Below are 16,016 nucleotides of genomic sequence, written 5' to 3'. Positions count from 1 at the left end.
AGGGTCTTCTGAAACAAGAAATTGGAAAAGTCTCTTTCAAAGTACTCCTGAGAGGGTCAGTCCTCTAGGTTTAAATCCATGGGCTGTTAGCACACTTTTTGTCTTTCCAACTCCTCCCACAAGGATAGAGAGGGAAGGAGTAGTAGAAAGGGGTACATATGCCTCAACAGCAACTGAGCTTGAAAAAGATTCCTTCTCTTCATTGCTCAGCTCACGAACATAGGCTAGCCAGCCTTATTTGAATTTTTCTAAAGTTCTCCTTTAAATGTAGAAGTCAGGATGAGAGGAGGGAAGGGAAGGGAATGGGGAAGGCAGGTTCTAAGCAAGGAGTGTGTATCAATACGGTATTGCTGTAGAAATCATTCCCGGATGGCTCGATTCAGTCCAGGGGGGGAGAGGATAGATCAGTGTTTCTCAACTCCGGTCCTTAGGGCACACTAACAGGCCAGGTTTGCAAGAAAACTGAAATACAGCACAGGTGATATCAATTGCTGCTCAGTGATTGCAGTATGCTAGTCTGCATCTACCCAAGGTAATACTTAAAATCTGGCCTGTTAGTGTGCCCTGAGGAATGGAGTTGAGAAACACTGGGATAAATAATGTGTTTCAAAAGAGAGTCATATGTCGTATAGTAGGATCTGACATATGGTGTCGTCTATACAGGGGTTAAGCACAAGATGTTGCACTGGGGTCTGTCTGCCAAAATTGCTATTGGTCCGGAAATTTGGTGAGTTTGAGATGAGTTTTAGCAAAGAGGTATTCCATACTCATGTGATCATTAAGTTAATGGTCATACCTAGAGTAGGTGGGGGTAATTGTTTCCAGAGGTGAGCAATGGAGAGACAAGCAGCAATTAGAACATGGGTAACAAAAGGGTGGCATTTTGAAGGCCAGATTGAAAGGTCTGGTCCGAACAGAGCCATCTGCGGGGATAACACAATAGATACATTAGTAAGATCCTAAATGAGGTTGGAGATGTCTCCCCAAAATGCGGCAATAAGAGGGCATTCCCACCATATGTGGAAAATGTTCCACAGAACATTGCCTCCAGCATTTCTTGGATTGGTTTGGGAATATGTGGCACAATTTTATGGGGTGTAGTACCAGCGAAAGAGAGTTTTCATTAGAGTTTCCCAATGGGTGATGTTTCTGGAGAACATGGATGAGGAACGAAATGCTCGATGCCATACAGACGGAGGTACATGAATTTGCAGGGTAGATTCCCATTAAGACATACAGTAGATTTGTTTTTTCCTCTATCTTTGGCCTTGAGAGTAGTTTAACGATGTAGGATATACCCCGGAGCTTGTTGGGCATGGAGCTGAAAAGGGTGATTATGTCCTTGGTTAGAGGGACATGGGAACACGATGAGAATGATAGGATATGATGAATTCTCATGTAAAGAAAAAAGCTTTTATTGGGGATGTTATACAGGTCTGAGATGTGTTGGAATGTTAGAAGCTGGTGTTGGTCATGTAGATCACCTACTTTTTAATACCTACAGAGATCCATTTTTGAACGGGGAGGTCCAGAGAAAAAAGTTGCAGAGCCAGGAGTGGGAGATGAGTTAGTGCGTGGGGGTGAATTCCCCTTTAAGATAGGTTGATATGGTTACATCGATGGTCCGAAGAAAGGAGTGTCCTGGGTGTGGTCCTAACCAAGTTTCTGCTAGCATTCAGAAACAGGTCTATCCTGGAGTTGGAGCTTTGGGTATGTGAGTAGAAAGAGTAGTCCCTCGAGGTGGGGGACTTGAGTCACATGACTTGACTTAAGTCAGACTTAAGTCACCAGTTTAAGGACTTGAGACTTGCTTGACTAAAATTAATAAAAGACTCGACTTGACTTGGTATTCATGACTTGAGACTTGACTTTGACTTGAGACATATGACTCAAAATGACTTTACTTTTTGAAGTTATTAAATATTTGCATTTTCTCAAGATGTGTTAAAGCAATATTTTGACTTGATTTGTGACTTGACCAAATAAATGACTTGACTTGACTTGCTTGACTTCTAGCAGGGACTCGACTTGACTTGCTTGCTTTTCGCCACAGTAACTTGGGAATGGCTTGAGACTTGAAGGTTAAGACTTGAGACTTGCTTGTAACTTGCACATGTGTGACTTACTACCATGTCTGCCTCTCAGTACCAAGCTGCCATCTCCAGGGGTCATAGAGATCTTCAAGGAAGAACAGAAAGGAAAACGCTGTGGATTTCTTGCACTTAAGATTTGAGGAATCAAGTTGGGGATCTATGACTTCATTAAAGTCGCCACAGATCACAATTTGGTCTCTGGGATAATGCTGTAATTTTTGTAGTAGGGATTTATAGAACGGTCCCCTAGCTCAAATAGCAACAAGTAAGAAGCGAGGAGGGGACGTAAGTAGTGCAGTAGTAAAATAAAACTTATGTATGAGTATTGTCTTAGCAGAGGTCTCTGGGGTAGAGAGAACTTCGCACAGATTCACAATAGAGATACCAATCAAGATGCAAAAATGAAACAGACAGTTAATTCAATGATAACTGGTAATGTTGATAACAAGGAGCATAAGTAAAGAACAAAAAGGTGTGCTTATCACACAACAACAATAGAGCATGGATGGAGAAAAACAACATTGCCACTACTCATCCACTGCTATGAAAGCATGCAAAAGCCAGTTCCAGCCTGAGATGAGCGCCTCCTAAAGGAAATATAATGAGTGGTAGGGCATGCGATAAGTCACGTGACTCCCAGGGGTTGGAGATTTTGGAGGGAGGATTGGGTTTTGGACTGGGTGAAGGCATGTGTGAGAAAATGCCCCAATTATTCAGCTTCTTGATTCCATCTTTAGGGATCAGGATGGGAACCTGTTGTAGTCCCATCTATAGGTGAATTTATGCTCGTTCAGTAGGAAGGAGATCGGAGCAAAGGACTTGCGTGCTTGGGAGGTGGCTGCCAAGAAGTCATTATGCAGTGATTATACAGTGATATCTTGGTGAAGGGACCGTAGTCTCATGATGTTTTTCTTTAGTGTGGAAAAAGTGGACCCGAGCCAAGATATCTCTGGAGAGAAAAGGTGGTAGATGTTGTGGCTTGTGGATCCTATGTACTCTATCAATGAGCATTTGTGGTTAGAGATGGAATCAGTTTGCAGAATAATTGGTATAGGTAAGGTACTATCTCAGAGGTAGAAAGAGATTAGGACCCCCCCATTATTTAATGTTATTCTGCCTGGAGCAGTCCTCCAAATCTGCAATTTTTAGGCGGAGCATGTGTATGGTCACAGCTTGATCAACCTGTATGTCCACTATGACGTTGCGGGCTTTGATAGCGTCACAGGGGGGCTGTTCAATATGATCAGTGCATTCTTCCAGGGAAGTAATTTTGTCATGGTTAATGGTTAATGGTAAATTTACCTTGTAAGATTTTACATACCGTGTTGACATTATATATTTTTTTTACTTTTGATGGTATAAATATAGTTAGGCCAGTAAAGTCCCACCTAGGGGGTTTCCTTTCTATCTTCTTCTATATTATCGGGATATAGGCCTTACCCTCAATCATACCCTCATTTCTCTAACTGTAAATGGTAATGGATATGCTGAGTCCATGTTGGAAATCAACCTGTAAAGTGAGCAACATGGCTGTGAGGGAATGCTCTGAGGCTGGGTTGTCAGTAGTGTCTGAGCAGCTGAAGAGCCTGCTGTGACACTACAGGTCCCAGCGCCAATGTGCTTCTTTATGGGATGCTGTTTATTGGGAGACAGGTCTGGGGAGTCAGCAGAGCGCTTACTTCTCTCTTCTGATGAAAGGACTGGCTCTTGTAGGGGGAATGCAGGTTCCTCTATGTCGATGGAGGAGGGTTCAGGTGTTGCTGGCCGCTCCGGGTCTCCTTGTTGCCTGTCGGCATCATCTTGACTCGTGTGCTAAGGGGGCTGCATGTAGAAATCTGGCAGACGGCGAGATCCCTTGGGCTTAGATTTCTTGTGTGACATAGTTACATAGTAGTTGAGGTTGAATAAAGACAATAGTCCATCCAGTTCAACCTGTGTAGGTGTGTGTGGACGTATTCATTTCCCATACCCCTGAATGTTTTGATCTTGGAGATGTATGTCCAAGAGTCTTTTAAAAGTAGCCATACTCTCCGCAGTTACTACCATTTGTGGAAGAGAGTTCCACAATCCTATTGCCCTTAAGTCTGGCAGGTGCCCCGAGTGTTCCCCCCCGGTCTGCAGGGCAGAGAGTGTCACTGGGCAGGCTGGAAAGGTTAGATCGCGATGTGGAGGAGCAGAGCCTGGGGATCAAGTGGCCATCTTCTCCTGCGTCCAAGCCACAGCCCCAACTTTAATATTTCTTAAAGGATAACTGAACCTGCATATAAAGCTCAGGTCCCCATGAACAAAAGCCACCATCCTTCCCTGCATCGGATACAAATTTATATGAATGCCAGGGCAGTCTTTACAATCTTTATATTCTGCTTTAAGATACAGGTTGGAAGCTAAGCGGGCAATATAAATGTACTTTATTATTAAAGTGAGTTCTCTTTTAAATTAGTTTTCAAGCATATGTAAACCCATTCATTAAAATCTCCTATAATCTTTAACATAAATAAGTAATTTTCAATCTTTTGAAATCTGCAGCTTTTGTTGAAATAAAACCTGGTGATCCTGCTCATTGCACATTCATGTTGCAATGCTGTCACAATTAGAAAGCCAAAAAGGAAGGCTTGCACATAGACAGGAAATTACTGCAAAGAAACAGGAGGAGATCAGTAGCACTGAGAGGCAGCAAAAGATCATAAAAACGTGAAACATGTATTTTCTAAAAGAAAACAATGGCAGTGCGACTCTAAACTAATTTCAATCCAGTTAGATTTAATTCTATTTTAAAGTGATTTATGAGTAATGAGAACAAGTGACAATGTATGTCTCTTCAAAATGCCTGCCAATAACCTAAAACTGTATGCAAGGAGTAGGGTCGTCACATCCTCCATGTTTCCCTCCTCGTTTGGCGCCAAGCAAGACTCATGAGAGACCTACACTGGGGTGGGTTCTTCTGGGCTATGCCAGACACTTTGTACAGAGTCACTACCTAGTCCCTATTTACAGGCATGTGGCTGCCCCAGCATATTGGCTCAGCCTATATCTGGAATTTAACTCTGGCTTCGGCAAAAAAAAGGCCATGCAGACTCTGGCAAGGGGACCATGCAGAGCATCCCTCTCCGACTATGTGGGTAAGTCTCCCCTCTCCTTCCCCCTCTCTCCCTCTTTAGGATCTGGACCCTCCTCCCTTTTATAGCACACATGACTAGAGCTTTGAACCCCAGAAAAACCCAGAAAGAAAAACCTGGGAGTGCAGTTAACCCCTAACTTCCCTCTTGGGCAAAACTTGCTCATCCATGCCCTTATGGACTTTGCTTTGTCCACTGGTCCAAATCATTTGGTGGAGGGGGGATTTTGGCATGGGGCTGTTTTCAGGGGTTGGGCTTGGCTCCTTAGTTCCAGTAAAGGGAACTCTTAAGGTGTCAGCATACCAAGACATTTTGGACAATTTCATGGGAACAGTTTAGGGTTGGCCCCACCCTGTTCCAACATGACTGTGCACTAATGCACAAACAAGGTCCACAACAACATGGATGAGCAAGTTTGGGGTGGAGAAACTTGACTGGGCTGCACATCTTTGGGATGAATTAGAGCGGAGGCCTTCTCATTCACATCAGTGCCTGACCTCAGAAATGCGCTTCTGGAAGAACGGTCAAACATTCCCATAGACACACTCCTAAACCTTGTGGACAGCCTTCCCAGAAGAGTTGAAGCTGTTATAGCTGCAAAGAGTGGGCTAACTCAATGTTGAACCCTACGGACTAAGACTGGGATGCCATTAAAATTCATGTTCAAAGGCAGGGGTTCTAATACTTTTGGTAATATAGTGTAGGTTTGAACAATGGACAAAATCGTGAAGGTTGGAAACTGACAGAAATGGGGCCATCTGTTCTTTATTATACTTCATTGAGTTACTCCATACCACAACTCACAATTTAAAGCCCACTTTTTAAAATTCAGTCTGAAGTGTGTGGCCTGCGGTTCCCCGTGGAATTCTTTCTGCTTAATGCAACAGTGATAAAAAGAAGAGCTGTGACTTTGACTCTTCTATGTGCTTTTTTTTTCTTTAGATTCCAGAGGCCAGCAGAACACAATGCACATTGCTGTGCTTTATACGCCTGCAGTGATAAGGACTGGATTAGCTGGTCCTCCATAACTAATATGAAAAAACAACTTTTTTTAACCAAATCTCAGGGTAGGAGGCACTGCATCCAAAAGAAGATCTATTGGTATATACTCCTTCTAGTTATCACACAGCTCTATTTTCTCTTTGGCATCACAACATCCCTTTACCCGCCCTTTGTCAAATCCTTTCCCTGGGATTTCACTTTGTATACGATCTATCTCCCAGTAAGGGTAATGCCTGAAACAAAGAGTACTGTCAGGAACCTCAGGTTTGCTGCACTAATTTTCATGTGCATGTTTGGACTTGCAAGTCTTTAGGCATGCCAACAGATCCTGGCACCCGGCTGGGCTATTTACACTACAGGCCTAAATATACAGTGTCATTGCTGGAAGGTCTTCATCTTTACCCTTGTTACTTGTGTTCCTGAAAGCTCGACTTGATTCTGTTACTGACTCAACTCCATATCTTTTTTGGATTTCCATTGTCTGCTGCTTATCTGTGTTAATGACCTTGGCCTGGACTTTTGACTAAGATTTTACCTGCTGATTTGGTACCTCACTGCCACCATGTTTTCGACCCTTGGCTGTCCCTTACCTGGACTCTGATCATGATTCTATACTTCTCTACTTCTCTGCCTGGCTGTTACCAAGCTCAGCTTGTGACCTGACTTCTCTTTCCAGAGAGATAGAAATGACTAGAAATGATTATGACTCTATGATTGAGCCCCAAGGGTGGGGGTTAAACATGTCATTGGGGTGTAGTCAGAAATAGCTTAGGCTGAAGCTGAATCTTCACCTTTCTGTATAGTGGATGGGTTCTGGTGTGAGGTGCTTCCATCTTCGGTTTTTCGGTTGGCTTCTGCTAGCCTGCATGAGCGTGTTTGAATGCTGGAGCCTGATCTGTGCTTTGGACTACAGGGGGAGGTTTTAGTACTGCTTAGAGTGCTGCTCCAAGCTCTTTGTATATGGGTACAAGGGGTGCTTGGGTGGGAATGGTGCAAGAAGCCACCCTTGTCATCTCAAACGCCACTGACAGGTACGTGACAAGTACAAAGGGTTCTGGTTGGCAGCTCATAAGCATGAAATTCTCTTTGGGGAGGCACCTTAGGTGAATACCCAGAAATACAGGAGAACCAGCACAATTGTTGTGAGACAAATATTAATGAAAATCATAATGGTCTTAAGCTTGATTGGGTTAAAGCGGAGTTCCACCTTTCGCTCCAAAAATAAAAAGTCAGCAGCTACACATACTGTAGCTGCTGACTTTTAATATTAGGACACTTACCTGTCCTGGAGTCCAGCGATGTTGGCACTTACCTGTCCTGGAGTCCAGCGATGTCGGCACTTACCTGTCCTGGAGTCCAGCGATGTCGGCACTTACCTGTCCTGGAGTCCAGCGATGTCGGCACTTACCTGTCCTGGAGTCCAGCGATGTCGGCCCTTACCTGTCCTGGAGTCCAGCAATGTCGGCACTTACCTGTCCTGGAGTCCAGCGATGTCGGGTGCTGCCGTCGCCATTGCCGGTAAGGGAACCCGGCAGTGAAGCCTTGCGGCTTTCACGGCTATGCCTCTACTGCGGATGCTCGAAGCGCGCTGTGCATTTCTATTGGCTCAGCGGCGGGGGAAGGAGGAGGGGGCAGAACATCTGGGACGGCCGCGGCACCAGGTCCGGGAAGTGGAGAACGGGTACCCGTTTTTGACAGGTACCCCTTTCCCCTTGAAAGGTGCCAAATGTGGCACCGGAGGGGAGGGAGGGAAGCAAAATAGTGGAAGTTCCATTTTTGTTTAGTTTAGAAGTAGGTTCCCCTTGGCTTATTGAAACGTCTCTTAGATTGGAGATCCACATAATGTTATGTATATCATATCTTGTTTACTTAGATACATTAGTTGTGTGTGAGGATTATCTAAATATCTTACTGCACAAGTATGAGTCAAATTCTTATCTGTAGCTACATTACTAGATAAGAGATATCACTGTTTCCAGGAATAGATACAGTATGTGCTGATTAAAATCTATATCTCTTTCTAAAATCTATACTTCTGCAAAACGTGTTGCTAATTTGTGTTTTTGCTGAAACTCTGTGATCAGGATAAATAGGATAAATAGACAAATTATGGGGGGGCTGATAGTGACTTTTCTTCTTTGGGTGCAACAAATCCACCATTCCTAGGTCCACATCTTACCTGGTAGCCGCACCTCATTATTAGTCTGTGCTCTCCATAGGCTTTTATATATGTGAGCTGATTGATGATCAGAACTCTCTCTGCTGTGGGATCCTGCTGCTGGGTGAATGATGAATGCTGACAGAGCTCTAAAAAGATCCAAGAGATATTTTGTTTGTTCTAAGCTATGGACTTGCTGTGCAAAATCCTTCATTGAAACTGTGGTTGTTAGAAAAACGTGCGGGACAACCTTCTTGGGTTGTTTCTTGGTATCCCTGTCTCGTGCTTTGGTCTAAGGGCCTTGTAAAGGATTCATTGTCTGTTAGAAAACAACCTAATTCCTAGGCCTATGCAGAACTAAAAAACTTGTTTGGTTTAGTTTTGGATCTATTCGTTAAGTTACTAATTTTATTTTGTTGCATTCGTAACAAAATGTATTTTGTTTAGTTTAACTTTGTTTTGTTTATTGGTTTTTAACTGGATTCAATTTTTTTCAATAGGTTTGAAGTATTCGATCCAAATTGGAATCAAAAATATCAAATCAATTCAAATTCACTGTGAAGAATAGCTGGTTGTATTCTATTTGAAATTCAAAATTTGAAAGACAGTTAAATTCATTCTATAGATTCTATCCTATTTTATTCTATTTTATTTGTTTCTATTCTATTCTATTCTTTTTTGTATATTCAATTCTATTCTTTTTCATTAATTTCTATTCAAATTTATCTTTCATTTTCTATTTTTTTTGTTTTGTTTTGTTTTTTTGTTTTGTTTTTATATTTAAAATGTATTTAGTTTTCCATATATAAAACAAGAAGGAAATACAGTTCACATAAAGAAATATACATATTAGAGAAATTACATTTTATTTATTTATCCCCTCTTCCTATCTTCTCTATTCCCCTCCCATGCCCTAAATGTACCACCCACTCTTCTACCTCCTCTCACTCCCCTGTCCCTCCACCTCGCCTTCTAACATTATTTCTGCGTATTACTTGGTATTCCTAAATTGTATCAAACCATATGCTGGAAAATCTTTCTGCTTGATCCTCTTCCCTACTACTTTTATTTTATTTTATATATATATATATATATATATATATATATATATATATATTTATTCTATTCTTTTAAACCATTCTCTGATTGTGTTTTTTTTTTTTTTTTGGGTCTTGCCATTTTTTTGGTATTACCCCCTTTGCTGCATTTATTAAGTGTGGCACTACTGTACATTTATATCGCTGTGTTATGAAAAAAGCAGCACCATGGATCATCTAGGATCTCTATTAGCATTATTGCCTTTATATATTGCTCTACCTCTTGCCTATATTCCCGAATCTTCAAACATTCCCACCACAGATGTGCCGTGGTGTTTTTTTGATTACATCCCTTCCAACATAAGGAGGACTTATCTAGTTGATATTTTTGCGCCTTGTCCGGTGTGATGTACCATCTTGCCAAACATTTGTAATTAGTTTCTATCCTTTTTATATCCACTGCCAGCTCGTGTACAGCTTTTATTACTCTATTCACTTGTTGTACTGTTAATTTATGTCCCTAACTCCTCTTCCCATTTTTCGATGAATGGGGGTATTTTTGGTTCCTCCAACATCGTGAGTATTCGTGAGTAATGTTGCCACAAAATGTTTTAATTGTAAATACCTCCATTCGTCCAATATTATCAACTCATTTTTGTGCCTCAATTCCTGATATCTACGGATTTTACCTTTTTTTTTATTATGTCTTTTTACTGTGCATTTTTAATCCATTACCCAAAATGTACCCGGGTAGAAAAAATGTTGTTCCCGCTAGTGAGATTAATGGCAAATTATATTCCCATTTCACTTGTCTGTAAATCACATCCCAAACTTTAAAAACAGTTCTAGTCATTCCATTTTTGTTTTCAAAACTTTCTATATTTTTGTAGGATTCAAATGCTTTTGTTTAATTGTGTTCCACTTAAGTGGGGTACACACTATAAGAAAATTGGATGAACGATTATCCGATTTTCATTTGTTGTTTCACATCAAATCAGAACCGATGAACGAAAATTCGTACAAAAATTAGCGTGTGACAAAGGCTTTTTTTTTTTGTTCACTGTTTCTGATAATGCAAAGCCTGTGTGGAGGTAGTCCTATGAGAAGGAAGTATAAAGAAGATAAAATATAGTCCTTGTGCAGGTCATCAAAATAAAACCCTTGGACAAATAATCCATAAAACTGCTGTATACTGCCTACTTTACCTCTAGCCATCATATACTAAGTTCTTTGCTGTCAGTTCAACCCATGTGAGCTAATTTTTGCAAGCCTATACAGGCCGCCACTTACTTCTGTATACTGTGAACACCTACTGTACCTCTAGCCATCAAAAACAAAGTTCTTTGCTGTCAGTTCAACCCATGTGAGCTCATTTTTGCAGCCTATAAAGGGCCGCCACTTACTTGTGTATACTGTGAACGCCTACTGTACCTCTAGCCATCATATACTACGTTCTTTGCTGTCAGTTCAACCCATGGGAGCTAATTTTTGCAGCCTATACAGGCCACCACTTACTTCTCTATACTGTGAACGCCCACTGTACCTCTAGCCATCAAAAACGAAGTTCTTTGCTGTCAGCTCAACCCATGTGAGCTAATTTTTGCAGCCTATACAGGCCACCACTTACTTCTCTATACTGTGAACGCCCACTGTACCTCTAGCCATCAAAAACGAAGTTCTTTGCTGTCAGCTCAACCCATGTGAGCTAATTTTTGCAGCCTATACAGGCCGCCACTTACTTGTGTATACAGGTCGCCACTTACTTGTGTATACAGGCCGCCACTTACTTCATTATATCACAGATGATCGTTCATCCAATTTTCTTATAGTGTGTACCCCACTTAAGTGGAACACAATTAAACAAAAAATGGTCAATATTATAAATGGTCAATATTATAAATCCACCACTATCAATGCCGTCAAACCCTGGCATGGGATGTAAATGCAAAACATATTGACTGGAAAAAAAGGGTGGCGCACAGATGTGGTATAAATGTAAAAACACCCCAAAATCCATGCACAGTCAGCAGGGGGTGATTGAAAGTTGATTTATTCACAATAACAGAAGAAAGGATATTAAAATAAAAAGTTACCACCTGGTCCTGGATATCAGCGAGAAGGTTGATGGGATCCCGGATAAATCTATAGGAACTGGTAGGCATTATTGTAACTTCCTCTTCTGGGGTATATGGACCCCTGGGATGGATGGAAGAATCCCTGGTGAATACAAGGAGCGAAGCCAGGTAGACTGTTGGCACGTGTGTCGGCCGTAACACACCAGCGCCGCTTCCGGGGATGACGTCACTCGGTCGCGGGGCAACCAAGCCTAGAGCAGGAACCAGCGTGGAACTCAAGCTTCCATGTCGCCGTGACTACATGTTTCCCGTGCATTCGCTTTGTCAAGTCATGGCAATAGCGGCAACAAGGGGCATTTAAACCCTAATGTAAGAGCGGGGAGTGGGCAGAGCTATAAACCAAACATGAGCTAAAATTATACCCATCAACGCCCTCACTAATATATGATGAATAACAAGATATAGATTGTGGTTTAAATTTACCAAAATACACAAAAAAACAACTGTGTATATTATACTGGAAAAAATACAAAAAACATATGAACATGATACTAAAGGAAATAAAAAAAAATGGATTCATCACTTAAGCCCCGGAAGATTTTACCCCCTTCCTGACCAGGGCCTATTTTGCGATTCGGCACTGCGTGACTTTAACAGACAATTGCGCGGTCGTGCGACGCTGTGCCTAGACGAATTTGACGTCCTTTTTTCCCCAAAACAGAGCTTTCTTTTGGTGGTATTTGATCACCTGTGCGATTTTTTGATCATGCGCTATAAACAAAAAAAGAGCGTCAATTTTGCAAAAATAACAATATTTTTCACATTTTTTTATATGAAATTCCCCAAAAAAAAAGTAAAAATCCAAATTTTTTAACATTTTTGGCCAATTTGTTTTATGCTACATATGTTTGGTAAAAGAAATCGCAAAAAGCGTATTTTGATTGGTTTGCGCAAAAGTTATCGCGTTTACTAACAAAGGGAAAGATTTTTGTAATTTTTGTTGTTTTTTTTAACGCGTAATGGCGGCGATCTGCGATTTTTTTTCGGTATTGCGACATTGCGGCGGACAGATCGGACCCTTGACTGACATTTTTGACACTTTTGGGGTTACCAGTGACATTACTGCAGTAATCAGTGCTATACATATGCACTGTTACTGTAAAATTACACTGGCAGTGAAGGGGTTAACTTTTTTGAGAGGGAGGGGTGGTGTGTGTCCCTAGGGGCGTGATTCTAACTGTGATTGGCTGTGGCTTGAGCTGTAGGAACAGTGATCAACGGTCCTACATAGTAGAACCGTATGATCACTGTTTCTACACCGGAGGGGAGAATGACAGGCGGCTTGTTTACATCAGCCGCCTGCCTTTCTCCCTCTCCACCCGACGATCGCCGAGTGACCGGCGGACATCGGGTCCGCCGGTCACATGCGCGGGGGGGTCCGTGACCACGCGGGAGCGTGCTTCCGGGGGCGCGCGCTCGCTCCCTAGACCCTCACAGGCTAGCGACGCAGATCTACGTCACTCTGCCTGTGAGGGGCTGACTGCCGACGTAAATAGTCGTGCGGCAGTCGGCAAGTGGTTAAACTATATTGTGTATTTGAAGATCTTCGTTTAAGCCATTAGGCAAAAAGGATCCAAACTTATAGATCCAAAAAATTGGGCGTTTTTACATTTATACCACATCTGTGTACCACCCTTTTTTCCAGTCACTATGAGAAGGGAGTTTACAATAGTCAAGACGAGAGATAACCAGTAAATGAAAAAGTAGCTTGATGGTTTCACTGGTTAAGAAGGGACAATTTTGGAGATGTTATGTAGATCAAGTCTACAAGATTTGGGCAGTGATTGGATTTGGGGCCAAAAGGACAGGTCAAAAGTCCAGGATCACACTTAGTATCCTGGCATGAGGGTAGAGACCGATAGTTGTATTATTAACCTTGATGGAAACGTAGAAGGCTCTGTATTGGAGGGGGAAACTGTACTGGTGGGAAGGAGCAAGAACCAGTCATTTAATGACATCGGCAGAGTTTGAGAACACCTTCTGTTAATTACAATTCATGTCAGTTATAGGGGAGCCTTACAGAGGGATTCTTGCTCATAGTCAGTTTATTCTGAGCACCGCCATTGTTTTTTAACCTCAAGAGTTAAAATATTTATCTGTTGATATCTTCCTGTGAATGCAGATTACAAATCCCAACCTGGATTGACCAAGGACGGGCTGCAGTAAGATGTCTTCTCTCTGCAGTCACCAATCCCTGGTATAAAGTCGCCATTTCTTTCTGGAATCTCAAGGCCGAATCTGATAACCTCAAAAAAAATTAACCTCCTCACTTCTTATATGCTTTTTATTTTAATAATGTCATAAAAAAGAAATCTTCATGAATATATTTTGACTTTTACTTACATAATACATGTTCAGCAAATTAAATCAAATGACATAAATTTGTATATATCTTCTATAATACACAATTCTAGAAATGATATCGTACATGCCTACCTAGAATCTTAACATTCAGAAAAAAAAAGAATTTGTTTTTTACATTTTTTTTTTAAATTTTTCATTTAATTTTGGTTACAAAAGTGCTAAACAAAAAATATGTATTTCAGTGGAATACAAAACATTTAGGACATTTAACATGAACACATGTCGTAATACAACCCACAGTACAGAAGTTTAATCAGTTTAAGATATAGGGGCCCCAAATGTATTCAGCAGCAGGACAATAACCCCAAACATACAGCCAATGTCACTAAGAACTATCTTTAGCATGAAGAAGAACAAAGAATCCTGGAGGTAATGGCTTGGCCCCCACAGAACCCTGATCTCAACATCATGGAGTCTGTATGGGACTACATAAAGAGACAGAAGGATTTGAGGCAGCCAACATCCACAGATGTGGTTAGTTCTCCATGCTGTTTGGAAAAACCTACCTGCCGAATTCCTTCAAAAACTGTGTGTACAAGCACTGTGTGTACCTACAAGAATTGATGCTGTTATGAAGGCAATGGGTGGTCACACCAAATACTAATTTGATTTGGATTTCTCTTCTATTCATTTACTTTCCATTGTGTTAATTGATAAAAAAAAAAAAAAAAAAAAAAAAAAAACTATAAACACTTCTATTTCTGAAAGCATTCTTTATTTACAGTATTTTTTTAAATACCTGCCTAAAACTTTTGCACAGTACTGTATATTAACCTAATAAATATCCCAATTTCAGTCCTTGTGTGTCAGAGAGTGGGATGCTGCTTATAGAGTTGTGGGATCTTGGAACAGGAGACCTAAAAAAATAGTGGTTTCTTAGATGTGAGGACTAAATACAATACTATATACTCTTCGCTACCTTTAATTCTCTACTCCGTCCTCCACTGCCTCCACCCATTGATTCACTCACTGCCAAAGAGATTGCCAACCACTTCAAACAAAAGATTGATACAATCCGTAAGGAGATCATTGCTGTTCAGATACCTTCCGTGCTTTACGCTTCATGCCCACAGGTGCGATCACTACTTACCTCATTCAACCCCACCACTATAGACGAGGTTGCTAAACTACTTGCTAACTTCCACTTAACCACCTGCCCTCTGGATCCGGTTCCCACGCAAATGCTACGTTCACCTTCTGGTCTTATTCTACGCTCTCTAACCCACATCTTCAATCTCTCCCTCTCTTCTGGCATCTTCCCCAACTCTCTAAAACATGCACTAGTCAGCCCCATACTTAAAAAGCCCTCACTGAACCCAACTGATCTTAACAACCTACGTCCTATTTCCTTGCTCCCCTTTTTATTCAAACTCCTTGAACGTCTGCTCTACAACCGACTGTGCGACCACCTAGCCGAGAATAGCCTTCTTGATCCCCTTCAGTCTGGATTTCGGCCTCAACACTCCACTAAAACTGCTCTCCTAAAACTGACAAACGATCTACTAACGGCCAAAACCAATGGACACTATTCTGTTCTCCTCCTCCTGGACCTTTCTGTTGCCTTTGATATGGTTGACCATCTCCTCCTCCTCAAAAAACTCCATGCCTTTGGTCTCCGTGACTGTACTCTTCACTGGTTCTCTTCCTACTTATCCAACCGCACCTTTAGCGTTACTTACAATTCCACTTCCTCCTCTCCTCTTCCCTTCTCTGTTGGGGTCCCCCAAGGCTCTGTTCTTGGACCCCTCCTATTTTCAATCTACACCTCCTCTCTGGGTCAGTTGATAGCCTCCCACGGCTTCCAATACCATCTCTACGCTGACGATAGCCAAATCTATCTATCCATCCCTCAGCTCTTCCCTCAGTCTCCTCACGTATCACTAATTTACTATCTGATATATCGGTCTGGATGTCTCACCACTTCCTCAAACTCAATCCCTCCAAAATCGAGCTAATCATTTTTCCTCCACCACGTGCCCCTTCCCCCGATCTCTCTGTCAATATTGATGGAATTACTATCAGCCCATCCCCGCATGCCAAGGTCCTAGGTGTTGTCCTGAACTCTGAACTCTCCTTCAAGGCTCACATCCAATCGCTGTCCAAATCTTGCC

The 16,016-nt window shown here is 41.7% G+C and overlaps 1 protein-coding gene across 1 annotated transcript in view; it reads right to left on the bottom strand.

Moving 5' to 3' along the window:
- Positions 1 to 16,016, bottom strand: part of LOC309569108 (uncharacterized protein) — a gene marked incomplete at both ends in the record, with an annotated part of 152,652 nt that overhangs the window by 88,417 nt on the left and 48,219 nt on the right. The window lies entirely within an intron of this gene.

The sequence above is a fragment of the Pelophylax lessonae genome, assembly GCF_965119305.1.
Source record: "Pelophylax lessonae genome assembly, chromosome: 13".
Lineage (NCBI taxonomy): Eukaryota > Metazoa > Chordata > Amphibia > Anura > Ranidae > Pelophylax > Pelophylax lessonae.
Note: the sequence above shows the minus strand (reverse complement) of the source record. Positions and strands in the feature narration are given on the sequence as shown.